The 19,184-nt window shown below is 35.1% G+C and overlaps 1 protein-coding gene and 1 pseudogene across 2 annotated transcripts in view; one reads left to right on the forward strand and one right to left on the reverse strand.

Annotated features, from left to right (window-relative positions):
- NDUFS4 (NADH:ubiquinone oxidoreductase subunit S4) overlaps positions 1-19,184 on the reverse strand; it is a 112,450-nt gene that overhangs the window by 43,959 nt on the left and 49,307 nt on the right. The gene's annotated exons all lie outside the window — the stretch shown is intronic.
- Positions 3,326-3,851, forward strand: LOC122227296 (annotated as a pseudogene).

Consider the following 19,184-nt stretch of genomic DNA (forward strand, 5'->3'; position numbering starts at 1 on the left):
ATCAACTTTGTAACAGTTAAGGCGACTTTTTTTTTTCTTTTTAATCCAATGCTCCAGAAGTTTTGGGATTTTTAAATCACTAAGTCATGTAGTTATCAGGCATGTAGGAGCTTTTTCAGAAGGCGAAATAAAAGGACAAAAAAGTGTGGCCACAGAGCACTTGGAATAGTCTGAAAAGATCCAATTTTTTAATCAAACAGTCCTCCTCATACCCTGGTAATAAATTAAAAGGCTGACATACACACAACATACGTTAAGAACTATGAAAACAAAAGCCATAGCAGCAAAGAACCAAATATCAAATAATTGTTGAAAAAATATCAAAGCAAAGGAACAGAAGGTAAATTAACTTCTTAAAATCAAGAAATAGTTTAAGCAATAAATGAAATTAATTAAATCTGCAAAGGAGGCTGGAAGTAATAAAAAATAACAGATCCAAAGGTAAATCGTTTTTTTTTAAGATTTTTTAAAGATTTATTTATTTTTGAGAGAGAGAATGCAAACGGAGAAGGGGCAGGGTTGGGGCGAGTGACAGAAGATCTGAAGCAGGCTCTGCGTTGACAGCAGTGGCAAGCTCGATGAGGGACTCCAACTCACTAGCCATGAGATCACGACCTGAGCTGCAGTCGGACACTTAACCAACTGAGCCACCCAGGAGCCCCTAAATGCTTCTGTTTAACAAAGCAATATTCAAGAGGCAAAGATGTGAAGATCAAACCAGACTGTGAGGAGGCACATTAAGATGTGTAAGACAATTCCTTGTTAATTTAGAATAAAAGTGAAATTACCCAACAGAAGTCTCCTTTCTGACTCAGGAATTGACAGTCAGTTAGCTGAAAGTTCTAGTGATGACAGGGGACCACCTAAATAAGTAAATATACACACAGATGTGCATGCATGTGCACACATATACATTCACACCTTATACACTGTATTTTAACTTAAAAAGCATACATGTACACTCTTCTAATAATCTGATAATAGGGCCAGTATTTTTTCTTTGAGTATGGGTCCAATGATTAGAATTCTAAGTGTCGTTTCTTTGACAAGTTACCAGGAAAATAATTTATTAGTTTGGGGTTTTTTTTGTGAAGTTAGAATGCAAAGATATTTGTGAAACAATCAGAGTCCAAAATCTGTCTAGAATTTTATGATTTCCTTTTTACATTATAATCTTTTGTAATTGTTTCACCTCCACCTAATTTGACAGAATTCATTAAAAATTCACCATCATCAGGGTGCCTGGGTGGCTCAGTCGTTAAGCATCGGACTTCTGCTCAGGTCATGATCTCACAGTTCATGAGTTTGAGCCCCACATCAGGCTCTGTGCTGACAGCTCAGAGTCTGGAGCCTGCTTCAGATTCTGTGTCTCCCTCTCTCTCTGCCCCACCCCTGCTTACGCCGTGTCTCTGTCTCCCAAAAATGAATAAACGTTTAAAAAAAACTTTTTTTAAAAGAAATTCACCATTATCGTCTTTTCTTTTTTTTAAATGTTTATTTATTTTTTGAGAGAGAGAGAGTGTGTGAACAAGTGGGCAGGGGCAGACAGAGAGGGAGATAGAGAATCCCAAGCAGACTCCGTGCATTCAGCACAGAGCCCGATGTACGGCTCAAACTCATGAACCGTGAAATCATGACCTGAGCCAAAATCAAGAAATCAAGAGCCAGATGTTTAACCAACTGAGCCAGCCACACAGGTGCCCCTCCATTATATTGCCTTTTCAAAGTATTCAACAGAACTGTCACAGAAAGAACTCCTTGTCCCCTATATAGCAATCAGATCATAGTATTCAATTAAATTATATAATCACAATTTCAAGGAAAACTAGCATAGAAACTTATGGAAACAAACACAACTGGGTCTTGGTAAGCATGACTCAATTACTGTGAGCTGAAGTCTGGCTGTATACTAAAATGAAACCTAAATTCAGCCATAGTATGTAGTGTGTTGGGGTGTCATTAAACATGTTCTATGTTCTACAGAAAGAATTGAGAGAATCAGTACCTGAACAAACTGTTAAAGGTAGTTTAAAAAAAAGTACAGATTCATTAACAAAGCCATTATTGTAAAAGAATCATCACAATGTAGTATGTAAATAGACTTTCACTGCCATCCATGATGGAATTAAGTGTTACCAGACTACTGCCCTTGACATATAAAACTGGGAAAGTTACTTTAAGCACTATTTTCAGATACTGGACAACTGGATGGTAGGCAGAATCACAGTGTAATCCCTGGAAGGAGAATTCATGATGTAGTCCTTAACTATCTCAGCTTTATGCCTGGAAGCACACTGCAGACCATGGTGAAGCCTAAGCACAACACAGTAGTTAGTATCAGAGCAGAGAAAGTAGGATTTAGGAGCTTAGGGTTGCTGAGGTAACAAACCTTTTTGAGGCAGAGTTCTGAAAAGGAGCAATTACCCAAGATAAATAAAAGGCATCCAAATTCTAAATAAAGTAAAATTATCTCTGTTCATAGATATATAGCACTCCATACACACTCACAAAACCTGTTAGAGCTAATGAACAAGTTTAGCAAAGTACCAAGATAAACACACACACACACACACAGAAACCCAGTTGTGTGTTTTTTTTAACTTTTTTTTTTTTTTTAAATGTTTAGTTATTTTTAAGAGAAAGCACAAGCAAGGAAGGGGAGGTGGTGGTGGGGGGGTGGTCAGAGGATCTGAAGCAAGCTCTGTGCTACAGAAGAGAGGCCAATGTGGGACTCAAAACTCACTAACCACAAGATCAAGACTTGAACAGAAGTCGGATGTTTAACCAACTGACACACCCATGCGCTCCCCAGTTTTGTTTCTCAATGCTAGCAATAAAGAATATGAAAAGAAAATTAAGAAAACAATTCCAATTACAGTAGTATTAAAAAGAATAAAATACCTGGGAATAAACTTAACCAAGAAGGTGAAAGACATGTACACTGAAAACTACAAAACACTGTTTAAAGAAATTAGAGAACACAAAAATAAATGGAAAGACATTTCGTGTTCATGGACTGGCATGTCTTAATATTGTTCAGATGACAACATTACCCAATCAACCTACAGATTTAATGCAAACTCTATCAAAATCTCAGTTATGTTTTCTGCAGAAACAAAAATTCATCACAAAATTCATATGGAATTTTGGCCTCAAAACAAATCTTGAAAAAGAAGAACAAAGAGGACTCAAATATCTTGATTTCAAAACTTATGTAAAGCTGTAGCATTTCAAATAGTGTGGTACTGGTATAAGGACAGATACAGGCCAATGAAATAGAACAGACAGCCCCAAAATAAACTCTTGCATATATAGTCAACTGATTTTCAACAAGAGGCCAAGACTGGTATACTTCAATTAATAGTGAAGGGAGAATGTCAGGCAGAAAGGCGAGTTCAGGTACCTTCCAGAGTATGAGACCCAGAGCCCCTCTCCAACTCCATGCAGGCCTTCATCCCTGCCATGGCTAAACTAATCCAGAAGAAGCTACAGGGAGAAGTGGAGATAGCAGCAGCTACAGAAGGACCTGAGTTAAATCCATGTCTGGGCAGCAGAAGCCTGAGGTGCAACTAATAAAAATATTATCATTAAGGAGGAATTGGCCCTGCTGGTTCAGTCCAACATGGTCTTTAAATTTCTGGGTCCTGTGCTGGTCAAAAGGAGATGGGAGAAGCTTGGGCCACACAGTGGGAAAGAGGCTGGACTATATCAGAGCTGAAATTAAGCAATACAAATCCCAGCTCTGGGATCCTCAACAGCAGACCGCGCTACAGGGGAAGACCCTGGCTCAGGTGCAGCAGGAGTTGTAGTGGGCCCAAGTGGCCAAGGCAAGGGCTTCTAGGAAGGACTAACCAGGTGTGGGGAGCAGGGAAGGAGAGGAAATGAGGCAGCTCTAGGGTCTATACTGTAGCTAACAAAATGTGAAAACACCTGTTTTCTGACCAGTCACTTCTGTCATAATTGTCTCCATCCATTCCCTGGGCCCTGTCCACTTTATATATACACAACCTACATTACTCCATCAGGTCAAAATTCTTGGAACTGGAACCTCTCTGTGGCAGAGTAATCCTTCTTTCTTTATTGAGACTAAAATTAAATGTCTCAAACCTACTTCTTGTCTGTATGTGCAACCCTTAATTCTCCCTTATCTTGGCTGGCAACACCTCTATAGGAAACATGAGAAAGGCATTTACAACACAATTGTTGGGAAGGTTAGATGGGGGGAAAATAAAAGTACCAAAACCATTCAATGAAGAAAGCATATCCAAAGCCAAGGAAACTGCATATCCAAATGCCTATGAATGAAATTGGAATCTTACCTTATAGCTAATACAAAAGTTAACTCAAAATGGACCAAAGACCTAAATGTAAGAGCTAAAACTATAATACTCCTAAGAAAACACTGGGGAGTGGGGAGGGGGGTTGGGGCACCTGGGTGGTACAGTCCGTTGAGCAACTGACTTGGGCTCAGGTCATGATCTCGTGGTTTGTGAGTTAAGAGACCCGCGCCGGGCTCTGTGCTGACACATCAGAGCTGGAGCCTGCTTCGGATTTTGTGACTCCCTCTCTCTGTCTCCCCCTCCTCTCCCCCCACTGCAAGCGAACTCTCAAAAATAAACAAACGTTAAAAAATTTAAAAAACAAAAAGAAAGAAAGAAAACACAACACTGGGGGGAAATTCCATGACACTGAATTTAAGGAGAACTTCCTGGATATGACAATGAAAGCATGTGCAACAAAAGCAAAATAAACTGGATTTCATCAAAATAAAAACATTTGTGCACAGGACATATATCTGATAAAGGATTAATATTCAGAATATATTTATTAAAAAAAAACCAAAAAACAATCCAAATAAAAAATGTGAACAATACTTGAATATTCAAGATATTCAAATGGACAACGAGCACATGAAAAGATGCTCCGTATTGCTAGTCATTAAGAAAATGCAAATGACACCCTCAATGAGAGACCACTTCACACCCATCAGGATGGCTATTATATAAAACACAGAAAGTAAGTGTTGATGAGGATGTGAAGAAATTGAAACACTTATGCACTGCTGGTGGGAATGTGAAAATGGTACAGGCACTGTGGAAAACAGTATGGCAGTTCTTCAAAAGTTAAACATAGAATTATCATATAATCCAACCATCCCACTTCCAGGCATATACCCAAAACAACTGAAAGCAGGGACTGGAACAAATATTTGTGCATCCATGTTCACAGCAGCATTATTCACAACAGCCAAAAGGTGGAAAGAACCCAAATTGTCCACCAAGAGATGAATGAATAAACAAAATGTAGCATATATATACACAATGCAACTTAGATAATCTTAAAAAGAAGTAAAATCCTGACACATTATAAGAATTATGTAAAAATTAAGCCAGTAACAAAGGGACAAATATTGCATGAATCTACTCATAAGAAGAACGAATAATAGGCAAATTCATAGAAACAGAAGGCCTAATAAAGGTTACCAGATATTTGGGGAAGTGGGTAATGGGGAGTTAATGTTTAATGGATTCAGAGTTTCTGTTTGAGACCATGAAAAAGTTCTAGAAATGGACACTAGTGATGGCTGCACAACATTGTAAATAAGCTTAAGGCCACTGAAGTGTACACTTAAAAATGGCTAAGTTGGTGAATTTTGTGTTATGTGTATTTACCACAATTTTTAAAAAAATGGAATGACATCTTTAAAGTGTTAAAAACCTTCAACCTAGAATTCTATAACCAGTGAAAAGGTTGTTATGAGCAGAATGTCTGTAACATTCAGTGTCCCTCTGCCCCACAAACCCGTGTATCGAAGGCTTAACCCCAAATAGGATGTCATTTGGAAACATGATGGGCCTTTGAGAAGTAATTAGAGTTAGATGAATCAAGATGTGGGGTTCTTATAAAGGGATTAGTGCCTATATAAGAAGAGACACCTGAGCACTTGTTTACTCATGCCTGCCTGCACACTCACATTTGCTCTCGTTCTCTCTGTTCGCCATGTGAAGACAAGGTGAGAAGGCAGCCATCTACAAGCCTGGGAGATCATCCTAACAGGAAACCAACATGCTGGCATTTGAATCTTATATTTCTAGCCTCGCAAACTATGAGAAAATAAATTTGTTATAGACACCACTCAGTCTATGGTGTTATGGCAGCCTGAGCTAAAGCAAAGTCTTTCAAAAGCAGAGGCAAAATGAAGGCATTTCCATATACACAAACACTAAGACATTTTGTCCCAATAGATGTGCACTATAAGATATGTTAAAATGAAGTTCTTCAGGATGAAAGAGATACCAGATGGAAATCTGTTATCTATATGGAGGAATGAAGAACACCAAAAATGGTAAATCAGTGGGTAAATATAAAAGATTTTTCTCCTTGTTTCTTAATTTCTTTAAAGATGACTGATTGTTTAAAGCAATATTAATAATTTACTATGAGGCTTATATTGGCAAGTAAAATGTATGTCAACATTAACACAAAGGACTAGTGTAACAGATGGAAGCACTGTTTCAAGGTTATATGTAAAGTGATATATTACTAGTTCATAGCAGAATATAAAAACTTAAGAATGCATACTATAATCCCTAAAAGACTCACTAAAAAAAGAGGTAGAGATAAAACATCAATAGGAGAGATAAAATGGGTTTCTAAAAACGTATTCAGTCTAAAATCATGATGACAAAGGTAGTAAAGGAGAGGAGAAGAAAAAAGGAAGAGAAAGGAGAAGGCAAAAGGAAGGGAGGGAAATCAAATGGGAATTAAAAGGTAGAAATTACACATTAACAGAGATATATTAAATTAACAAAATTTAAGATAAAAATTATAAGATCAACTCAATACATGCAAAAAAAGCATCTGACAAAATTTAACATCTATTTATGATAAAAACTCAACAAAGTGGGTTTAGAGGGAATGTGCCTCAACATAATAAAAGCATGTGACAAGCCCACAGTCAACATACTCAATGGTGGAAAGCTGAAAGCTTTTCCTTTAAGATCAGACACAAGACAAAGATGCCCACTCTTGCCACTTCTGCTCAACATTAATATGGGAAGTCCTAGCCAGAGCAATTAGGCAAGAAAAAGCTATAAAAGGCATCCAAATTGAAAAGGAAGAAATAACATGGTCACTCTTTAGATGACGTGGTATTATATGTACAGAAAACCCAAAAGATCCCATCAAAAAATATTAGAACTAGGGGTGTCTGGGTGGCTCAGTTGGTTTAGTGTCGGACTTTGGCTCAAGCCATGATCTTATGCTTTGTGAATTCGAACCCCACATGGGGCTCTGTGCTGACAGCTTGCTCAGAGCCTGGAGACTGCTTCAGATTCTGTGTCTCCTTCTCTCTCTGCACCTCCCCCACTCACGATCTCTCTCTCTCTCTCTCTCTCTCTCTCTCTCTCTCTCTGCCCCTCCCCCATTCGTGATCTCTCTCTCTCTCAAAAATAAATGTTTAAAGCAATATATATTAGAACTAAAAATGAATTTAACAAAGGTGCAGGATACAAAACCAACACACAAAAACCTGCTGCATTTCTTTTCTTTTTTTATAAATTAAAAAAATGTTTTTACTTTTTTTTTTTTTTTTTTTGAGAGACAGAGCACAAGCAGGGGAAGGTCAGAGAAAGAAACGGAGACACAGAATCCAAAGTAGGCTTCAGGCTCCAAGCTGTCAGCACAGAGTTCAATTAGGGGCTCGAACCCACAACCCATGAGACCCTGACCTGAGCTGAAGTCAGACATTTAACTGATTGAGCGACCAGGCACCCCAAACCTGCTGCATTTCTACACACTAAAAATAAACTATCAGAAAGAGAAATTAAGAATACAATCTCATTTAAAATAGCATTAAAAAGAAAATTATCTAGGAATATATTTAACCAAGGATGTAAACGTGTATAATGAAAACTATGGGACATTGATAAAAGAAAATGAAGACAGAAATAAATGGAAAGACATTCCATGCTCATGGACTGGAAGAATATTGTTAAAATGTCTACACCATTCAAAGTAATTTATGGATTCAATGCAATTCCTATCAACATTCCAATGGCAGTTTTCTCAAATAGAACAAACAGTCCTAAAAAAGACTCCAAATAGCCAACCATTCTTGAAAAAGAACAAAGTTAAAGGAATCATGCACTCTGACTTTAAACTATATTACAAAGCTACAGTAATCAAAACAGCAACAGCACTGGCATAAAAATTCACATATAGACCAATGTCACAGAATAGAGTCCAGAAATAAACCCAAGCATACATGGTCAATTAATTTTCAACAGAGTCAAAAATACACAATGGAGAAAGGACAATTTCTTGAATAAAAGGTGTTGGGAAAACTAGACAACCGCATGAAAAAGAATGAAACTGACTATGATCTTATGCCATACACAAAATTATCTCAAAATGGATTAAAGATATGAACATAAGACCTGAGACCATAAAACTTCTAGAAGAAAATACAGACAGTAAGCTCCCTGATATCAGTCTTGGCAATGACTCTTCAGATTTAAAAGTAAAAGTAAATAACAGGACTATATCAAATTATAAACTTTCTACACAGCAAAGAAAACCATCAACAAAATGAAAAAGGCAACCTACTGAATGAGAGAATACATTTGGAAATCATATATCTGATAAGAGGCTAATATCCAAAAAATTTAAAGAATGTATACAACTCAATAGCAAAAACAAAAAAACAAACAGAAATCTGGCTAAAAAATTGGCAGAAGAACTGAATAGACATTTTTCCAAAGAAGACATACAGATGACCAAAAGGTACATGAAAAGATGTTCAACATCATCAGTGATCAGGGATTTTAAATGCAAATCAAATGACAATGATCTATCACCTCACACCTGTTAAAATGGCTACTATCAAAAAGACCAGAAATAACAAGTGTGGTAGGGGTGTGGAGAAAAGGGAACACCTGTGTTACGGTTCGTGGAAATGTAAACTACAGTGCAGTCACTGTAGAAAACAGCATGGAAGGTCCTCAAAAAGTTAAAAATAAAACTACTATTTATTTAAAAATAAAACTATCGGCAATTCTACTTCTGGGTATGTATCTGAAGAAAACAAAAACACTAATTTGAAAAGATATATGCACCCCCATGTTCATTGTAGCCATTATTTATAATAGCCAAGATATAAAAACACCCTAAGTGTCCACCAATGGATGAATGAGTAAAGAATTTGTGGTATGTATGTATGGTTTGTATATACACATATAGGTGTGTGTGCATATATATATATATTAACATGTATATATATTTAATGGAATATTATTCAAAGAATGAGATCTTTCCATTAACAACAAAATGGATGGACCTCACATGAATTGTGCTAAGTGAAATAAGTCAGAGAAAGACAAATACTGCATGATCTCTCTTATGTGTGGAATCTAAAAAAAAAAAAAAAAAAAAAAAAAAAAGGCAAAACACACACACAAAAAACAGAAAACACCAAGCCCATAGATACAGAGAACAGATTGGTGACTGTCGGAGATGGGGGGCTAGAGTGAAAGAAATGGGTGAAGTTGAAAGAAAGAAAGAAAGGAAATAAAGAAAGAGGGAGGGAGGAAAGAAGGAAGGGGAAAAAAGTCAAATGGGAATTAAAAGGCAGAGACTGTTAAACTAGGTAAAATAAAAGCAAGAGCCAAATATATGTATGTGCAAGGGACAAACTTAAAACATGAGCTCACAAACAGGTTAAAAGTAAAAGAGTGAAACATGATGCACCATGCAAAACTAAGAAGAAAGGAGCAGCTGTTTAATGTCACCCACATAGACTTCAGAATAAGGATTAGCACCAGGAAAAGGGGGACCTTACATACCGATAAAAACATCAATTTGTTAAGCACACATAACACTCTTCAGTGTTTATACATTCAACGTTTATGCATCTAACAGTAGAGCTTCAAAATAAGTGAAGCAAAAAAGTGAACTACTAACATAAGAAACAGACAAATTAAAGTTTGAGATGTTAACACTACTCTCAGTAATGGACAAAAGATGTAAACAAAATTATTAGGCAGGATGAAGAAAATCTGAACTCTATATACCAACATAAAACTTAATTGAAATTTATGGAACACCAAACCCCGAAACTAGAAAATGCACATTCTTTCCAAGTATACATGGGAACATTAAGACAGATGACATTCTGAGCTATTAAAAAAAAAAAAAAAAGTCTTAAGAAATTTCAAAACCGAATTCAGAGTGTGTTTCTGACTACAATAAATTAAATAAAAAATCAATATTAACATAGTTCACCAAATAAATGACAAAGTAAGTACTGTAGACATTTTTTAAAGGATTAGCTTACATTGTTCTGGAAAGGCATTATAACAAGAATAAGAAAGAATACAGACTGACATGTAAGATACGGAGAATGCTTCATAACTTCCTCAGATACAGTCTTTATATAACAAACTGTTATAATGCATTATAAAATAACAGTAGTAATAGTACTAATTGCTATGCATTTTACATATATTTATGATAGAAGTCTCATCAACCTGAATATCATGAATTGATAGTACAATGATAGCTAACTTCATAATGTTGACCCTCAGGATGTACTAAGCTTTGAAGTACTTTCAATGCATTTAAATATTTTAAATACATTAAAATATTAAAGGTGTTTTTACTGTTTTCTACTTCTTGTATGTATTCCACTTCTTAGAATTTGTTATACCCATGTGTCAGACTCTGAAAGGCATCCACAGAACTGGACCATGTATGCTAAAAAAAAAAAAAGGCTATGAAGAGCCACACCTCTAAAATTATATAGAGTTAATTAGTAACCTCTAGAAGTATCCTGTATTATCTTTAGGTATCAAAAAATATTTGAAATATTAATATTAACCCCTTTGATCTAGTAATTCAACTCATAGAATCAATCCTAAAATAAAGATGCTATCAAAATTAGACTTAGGTATAAAGTTGTTCATTCTAGCATTGCATGTAATTGTGAAAAATTTTAAATAATGCGAAGTATAACAATAGGTATGATTATGGTATAGCCATACAATGGGAAACTATACATCCATTTACAATTATGCTTTTGAATAATATTGATTGACAGAGACAGAAGGAGCATAAGTAGGGAAGAGGGGCACTAGGAGAGGGAGAGGGAGAGGGAGAGGGAGAGGGAGAGGGAGAATGAATCTTAAGCAGGCTCTACGCTAAGTGCAGAATCCAATGGGGGGCTTGATCCCATGATACCGGGATCATGACTTGAGTTGAAATCAAGTGTTGGATACTCAAGTGACTGAGCCACCCAGGCACCGTAGTGCTTTTGAATACTTTTAAAGATATTCAAAATATAATGCAAATACAGTATGCATTAATGAAAAAAAATAGTACATCAAATTATGAAGCATGATGTGTTCTATATAAATATGGTTGGTTTGTTTAAATATTCATAGAAAAATGAAGTAATATCACCAAGACTCAAATTAAAGATGATTTTAATTTTCTTTGTACTTTTATACTTCCAAGTTAATGTTTCTATAATGTGCATATTTTACAGTTAAAATCAGTAAAGTTTTAAAATTACATATAGTTTAATAACTGAATAGAACGTATAATGAATTAAGGCCTTCAGAAACTTATTTGGAGTAATACAGTTTAAAGTTCTCATTAAAAACTGGTTATAGGGATGCCTGGGTGGTTCCACAGTTGCGCATCAGATTCTTGATTTCAGCTCAGGTCATGATCTTAGCATCACGTGATCAAGCCCATTTCGCTCAGGTTATGATCTCCCAGTTTGTGAGTTCAAGATCCACAAGAAGGCCCACATCAGGCTCCTTGCTGGTGCTAACCTTGCGAAGCCTGCTTGGGATTCTCTCTCTCTCATCCTCTCTCTCTGCCCCTCCTGTATGCACTCTCTCTCTCTCAAAATAAATAAACTTAAAAAAAAAATAGGTTATAAGTGACTAAAGAAATTTCTCATTGAAACGATAATTGTATAGACTGTCAAACGATTGTCAGAAACTAACGAGATAGTAATATCAAAGGTGATTTAGTAAAATGCAAAAGGCTGTTAGAAATAGATAAGTTACATAACAAAAATCATTAACTACACACACACATACATACACAAACGAACACCTCTAATATATTAACATAAGACCATTGTAACTGAGGTCAGTATTTTGCTCCAAAATCCCCTAGCACTCAGTGTCTGAATAGAAATGTGACTCATAATAGTAGTTTTCTCAATTACTTCAGATTCAGTTAAGGATAACAAACATCATTCCAGTTTGCTTCTCTCTTCAGACAACTCCACATAGGAAAAAAAGGGGGGGGGGAGGAAAAGAGCTTTTATTGAATGATGAAGTAAGTAAAATATTATATCTCCTCTTATTTAATGTATTCTCAAACTAACTTGCAAAACAAATCTGAAAAGTCATTTCCATTTTATAAGGACAAGGAAGTTAAATAACTTGCTCAAAGTCTTACAGCTTAAAGAAGGGATTTAAAAAACCTAATGTTGTAGCTATAAAATCAGTCCATACTCTTTCTAGTATCCCAAAGTCTCTCACTAGGGTGAAAATTTCAAGTAATATAATGTACAAATCATGGCGTTTCTTTTTCCAATCAGTAAATGTCTTCAAAAGTCCTATATATTCTCAAGGGGGGAAATAAGGCAATGAGGGAAGAAAAGCTATTAGAGGGTAGGGGCCATCTCTGTCTCTCCTCTCTAGGTCTGACATGGCTTTCCCAGGATTTTGAGAGAAGGGAGAAGAAATAAAGAAAGAATAAAAAGGACAAAAGTAACAGAAATGTGGAAAAATGAAGAGAAAGGGAGGAAGAACAAGAGTAAAAGAGACAAAGGGGTAGGAAAAGGAAAGGAATTGATGAAGTCCTTTATAGTTTTATAAAGGCTGCTGAAAGGGGAAACTGACAGGGGTGAAGGGGAAACCAAGCAGCCAGAAAAAGATGACTGTCAGCTTCATAGTCAGCAAAAGATGAACACAGAGTTACAAAGACAGAGGGAAATAGTTATACAAACACTGGAGAGAGAGAGAGACAAATCTCAAAAAAGCAGACAGAAAGAGGGAGAAAGGAATGACAGAAAGAAGTCAAAATTAAAATGAAGACAGACAACCATCTCCACCTGCCCATGCCACCAGCTGAAGCAAGGAACAGAAACTTAAATGTTTTTGGGGCTTTGTCAGCACCTACTTGGTGGACAGCAGCTCAGTTCATTTATTTTCCTTCACAGTGATGACGGTTCTCCACTTTACCCTTCCCTTTTGGGGGTGGAGTGGGGCGAGTGTGGGAAGACCAGGGAGAGTGGTGAATTAGAGGAATGAGATGAATCTATTATTTCAGGTCCCAATATGATCTTTAACAAAAAGCTCTCAAATTCAGAAGATAAAGAATACAAGAATCAAGCATCACTGAATTGTTATACCATATGTAAAATCTAAAATGTACAGACAAAAACCAGGATCTTTTGTTTTTTAAATGTTTATCTATCTAATGAGAGAGAGAGAGAGAGATGGGGGTGGGGGGAGGCAGAGACAGAGAGGGAGAAAGAGAATCCCAAGCAGGCTTCATGCTGTCAGTGTACCGAGGCTTGACCCCATGGACCCAAGAGATCATGACCTGAGCCAAGATCAAGCATCGGATGCCCAACTGACTGAGCTACCCAGGCACCCCAATCAGGATCTTTTTTTAAATGGCTGTTCAAAATCTAATCACTTGTAGAAAACTTTAGGAAAGTTTTATTCACTTAGGAGTGAATAAAAAAGGCAACAAACTAACCACTTCCTTTGAGCTTCTTTCAAGTGACCTTTAACCATAAAAGCCAAGTAATTCCCAAGCTTTTTTGATCAGTAAATCAGATAAAATCACTTTCCTACTTAAAACCCTATAATGACTTCCCATTATAATTAAGATAAAAATAAAATTCAAACTTCTTACCATGAACATAAAAATTGTACCTGATGCCGTCCCTGCCTACCTCTTTTACCTCATTGAGTTTAATTCGCCCCCTTTTCATTATGTCACAGCGTTCCTTCTCTTGACTACTACCAGCTGGTTTACACTTCAGGACATTAGCTTCTTCCTCTACCTGGTAGGTTCTTGGATTCTCACATAGCTGGCTCCTTTTCATCATTCAGATTTTAGTTCATATATCATACCTTCTCAAAGTGGCTTGCTTTGATTGCCCTACAAATAACCCCTTTTTTGCCCATCCACTCCCCAGTTACTCTCTATCCCATCACCTCTCATTTTTTTCTGTAACATTCATTAATCTATGAAAGTACCTTAATTATTTAGAAAGCTGGCATATGCTTATACATAAGAATATAAGCTCTAAGGGCAACAATGTTGTTCCATATTTATGGCTAAATGCTCAAACTACATAGGTGCTCAACAGTGGTGCTATATATATATATGCATATATATACACTTAAAAAATGGATTAAACAAATAAAAAAGTACAGTAAGATTTTGTATTATAAATAAGAGACAAGTAAAAATACATCCCTTGCAGAATCTTCACAAATAACTACAGATTGTCATAGTTGAAAACTCGTAGCCCTAGAATAGTTTTAATCTCTAAACACTCTAGGCATAGGCCATGTCAGCCATATTTGAATGTTTAATACATCATAATGCTTACTAAACTAGGAACTCATTTTAATTTCTCGGATGTCAAATTTCAAACTACTCAATTAGGCTTAAAAATCTTTTATTTTTTTTAATGTTTATTTATTTTTGAGAACAGAGAGAGACAGAGGATGAGCAGCGGAGGTGCAGACAGAGAGGGAGTCACAGAATCCGAAGCAGGCTCCAGGCTCTGAGCTATCAGCACAGAGCCCAACACGGGGCTCAAACTCATGAGCTGTGAGATAGTGACTTGAACTGAAGTCGGATGCTTAACTGACTGAGCCACCCAGGCACCCCTTAAAAATCTTTTTAATTGACAGACTTTAACTATAATAATATATGCTTAGTAGTCATTGTAATAGATACAAATCTGTACACTAATCAGATCCTCAGTTCTTAAAATTACATTAGTGTTCTCGGCCCAACATATGTCGTATATGTTGTTTAGAGAAAGCCAAGATCATTTCTTATACCTATTCTAGTGGAAGCATTAAAATTAAAAAAAACACTCAATTATTAATATGTGATATACTCTACACTGAAAGAAGTATTAAACATGAAACAGGAATGGAACAAAAAGCTTATTCATATATTCTTGAAAAGTGTGCCTTATGAAGCAGAGTTTTGTGAAAACAGTACACTACATACAGTTAAGGGTTCCATATCACTACCCTTTTTTAAATGTCCTCATCTCATAAAACATGAATGATATTTGCAAGCTTGCAAGTGGTATTTTGAAGAGTTAGAATTAGTACAGACTAAGTCATATAAAATTAGAAAGCCTGAACACAGAAACAGAATCAAAGTTTGCTAGTCTCAAATTCTGAGGTCTGCATTCTCCTTCCCTTTGCTCTAATTCTGTTTCTCGAAATACATGATTTAAAGAGGAAAAAAAAAAAAAGTGTCACCAAAAGATATTACTCCTATTTTTTTCACTTCCTCTCACCCCTGCCTTCTTTAAGAACTTACTGTAAGATGATGAACATGAGGCTTTAACAAGTTTAAAGCAGATATCTGGATGAATTCTTAAGTTTTGAAATTATCTGGTAGGTAGGCCAATTAAAAAAACAGTAACTAAAAAACAAAATACTCTTTCTACTACCAAAGAAACAACCACCAAGCAACCCGCCTATATTCAAACACAGGATATAAAACATCATATATCTACATATTCTGATATAAACACTGATGATTCTTTTCAATTATATTCAAAGGAATAAAATTAGACAAGCAATTTCCAAGGAGATAACATACAGCTTATGCACCTTTAATTCATTAAAGAAAAATAGGTAATTTTCGCATATAAATTATATAATCTCTAAAATATGACCCCAAAAATCTTAATTAAAATCCAAACAAATAAAATATTATCAATTCTACTTTATTGAGAGCCAGAGCTCCTACATAATAACATGCAAGAATTTTAAATTCGTGAAAGCAAGTGTCAAGTACCACACAAAATTTCCATACACAGCAGGTAGTAAAGCAAGAAAAGAACTGACACAGTTACTCTCCTTAAAAGAGACATACAATGGAGAACTGTTATACAGCGCTAGCATACTACAGATCTATGCATTAAAGATGTTGTGGCTATTAACAGTTTAAACCTTTACTGTATTTTGCTAATTGGTACATAGAACTTTAAAGCTTTTGAAAGATAAAACATTCCAGTCATTTCAATTCTCCAGCATTGTTCAAGTATTCCAAGTAGGAACAAAGAGGAAAATAAATCAGCTTTAATTGCTGAAGAATCACAGATAATAGAGATGGCTGAATACTGTAGAGGAAAGATCTTTTGTTCCTTAAACAATTTTAATATAGAAAGATCATTCTCTATTTTAAATTTAAATGGTTCCTGTCTGCATATAAAAACTACTATTAACATCCATTTCCTCTGTAAGTACTTAATAAGTACAAGTTTCATATAGCTTGATAATATAATATCTGAAAGTAACTTATTTTAATTGGCAGTATATTTTAGACAACAAAGTTCTGTACTTAATACAATTTTATTAAAATAACCATATAAATGATCTGACTTGTTTTAATCAATATTCAATATTAAATGTAAGAGTTAACTGAAGTTGTTTTAAAATTAATGATATTATTAATGAGTAGAAATATTTTTATTTTAAATGATCAATGTATTCTATTTAAATTTCCAGTAATTTAAGAGCATGTTTTATCTGTCAACATAAAACTAAGCCATTTTAATATTAGTCCACATACTAAGGTATATATGTCATGCAATAAGAACACTAAATGCGGTTTAATAGCCTTCTAAACATTTAAGCAATCATTTACGTGATTAATATTCTTGGTACAAAGTGCATTCACTGATTAACCTATCCCAAAAGTGTAGGAACAACATTTACTTCTAAGCCATACCAAATCTTAACATTTTTCATTACTTGAGTTTTTCATATTTTTCAAAATTAGTATCTTTTCCCCTCCCTTTCTTCTCTCTCTCTCTCTCTCTCTGACACACACACACACACACACACACACACACACACACACACACAGTATTTGAAAAAAGGCAAACTAAAGAATGGCTATTTCGTTATAAAATTTACACTTCCAAAATCATTAGTCATTACTTCTTTAGAATTCTAAGCAATAATATTGCTACAATTTTAAAGGCTATTCACCAATCTTTTTCAGTAGCTCATGGATAGTGTGAAACCACAGAAAGAAGTACATTGTAAAAAAAAAAAAACACTATAGTTGTTTTTAAAACATGAAACTATATTGCAAACTAACATATATATTTAGTCAGTGCTTTTCTCTTTTTATTTTAATAGTCTCATCTAAATACAAAAACATAAATAAGCATCTGTAGACTAAAAAACATGAAGAAACATTACTCCATATTTAGTGAAAGTCTTAAAGAAAAAAAACCTCACATGCTAAACTGCCACCATGGAAGGGTCTCAAAGGCTGCTATTCTTTGATGTAAAATGAAATACTACTTAGTGAATAAAACATAAAAAACTCCTGTCTACCCTTCAAAGAGACATATCCTTTGACCCAGTGCTTCAGACTAAAGCCTTGAAATTTTTGCACAAGAATGCTGCGTGAGGAAAGTCCAGACAAAACAGACACTTGAGATGCTAGAAGGCTGTATAACCCCAATTGCAGACACTAGTCCTTCCAATAATCTAGCAGAGATAGCGCTGCCATGCACCAGAAGTAATCTCACCAAAAGAAAACTGACCTCCCCCACCCCTACGAAAAAAGCAAGCAGTCAAAGCAAATGTAAGCCTTTAACTTAGGTTTATCTTTTTGTGCAGGTCACCTCTTAATGACTCATTTTTATTTCAAGTTTGTAGACTTATAAGAAGTTTTCATCTATAAACTGTTAGTACATCAGGAGGTGAAAACAACATAAAACAAATACTTGTGTAGCAAACATAATTGTTTTATTTCTGAAGCCTTGAAAAATCACTCATTTTTACAAATTTCTTAGAGCGAGTTCAAGCAACGAAAAAATTTCAAACCTATTAAAGTGACAAAAAATTCTACTAAATAGCTTGTTGCTGCTTGCAGACATTCTAAAACCGCAATATTATCATGCAGTTGATTGAGTGTGCTGCTAATACCATGTGCTTAATCAAATAGCAATTACATATTGCAAATATCAGCAAGTAACAAAGCTTTAACTGCTGTGTTATTGCTCTTTGGAAGAAACCGTCAAGTAGTAAAACAACAAACTGGTAACATTCAAACAGTGACTCTACTTTACATGCACGTGTTATTTTTAAAGATATAAATACAGACTACTTAAAATTTCTAAAACATTAGGATTTTACATTAATAGTGTGTATTGTAATTTCTCAAGTAAAAGCTTAGAAATGACAGCCATCCTCCTCACCCCACCGATTTGAGGCTGTATTATAGACTGCTAAATAAAGTTTCCTTTTTCATATGCATTTGTGTTGAGGATGCATGTATAACTAACCATAATACCTTTGTAAGATTTAAAAAAGGTGGTGCTTAATAGGTTTTAACCAAAATAAGCATCTAAAAGAAAACAAGCCACTCAAATTTATACATGTGCCTGGCACACTAAGTGCCCAATAAGTATTTATTTATTGAATAAAGAAATGAAAACTGAAGGAAAGATGGAAGCCAACATAATTTTACAGAATATACTGATGTACAAGCTATTAAAGCTCATTTCACTTCTATTAATAAATTGAAATAATTCTTACATATTATGAAAGTATTTTCTTTCTGTATTATAATTTTAGCTATAGAAGTAGGTAGTTAATACAATTCTGACAACCAGGAATTAGTATTTAAAAGAGGTAATACTCGGCAATCAAAAAGAATGAAATCTTGCCATTTGCAACTACGTGGATGGAACTAGAGGGTATTATGTTAAGTGAAATTAGTCAGAGAAAAACAAATATCATATGACTTCACTCATATGAGGACTTTAAGACACAGAACAGATGAACACAAGGGAAGGGAAGCAAAAATAATATAAAAACAGGGACGGGGACAAAACATAAGAGACTCTTAAATATGGAGAACAAACAGAG

This window comes from Panthera leo, chromosome A1 (assembly GCF_018350215.1).
Source record: "Panthera leo isolate Ple1 chromosome A1, P.leo_Ple1_pat1.1, whole genome shotgun sequence".
Lineage (NCBI taxonomy): Eukaryota > Metazoa > Chordata > Mammalia > Carnivora > Felidae > Panthera > Panthera leo.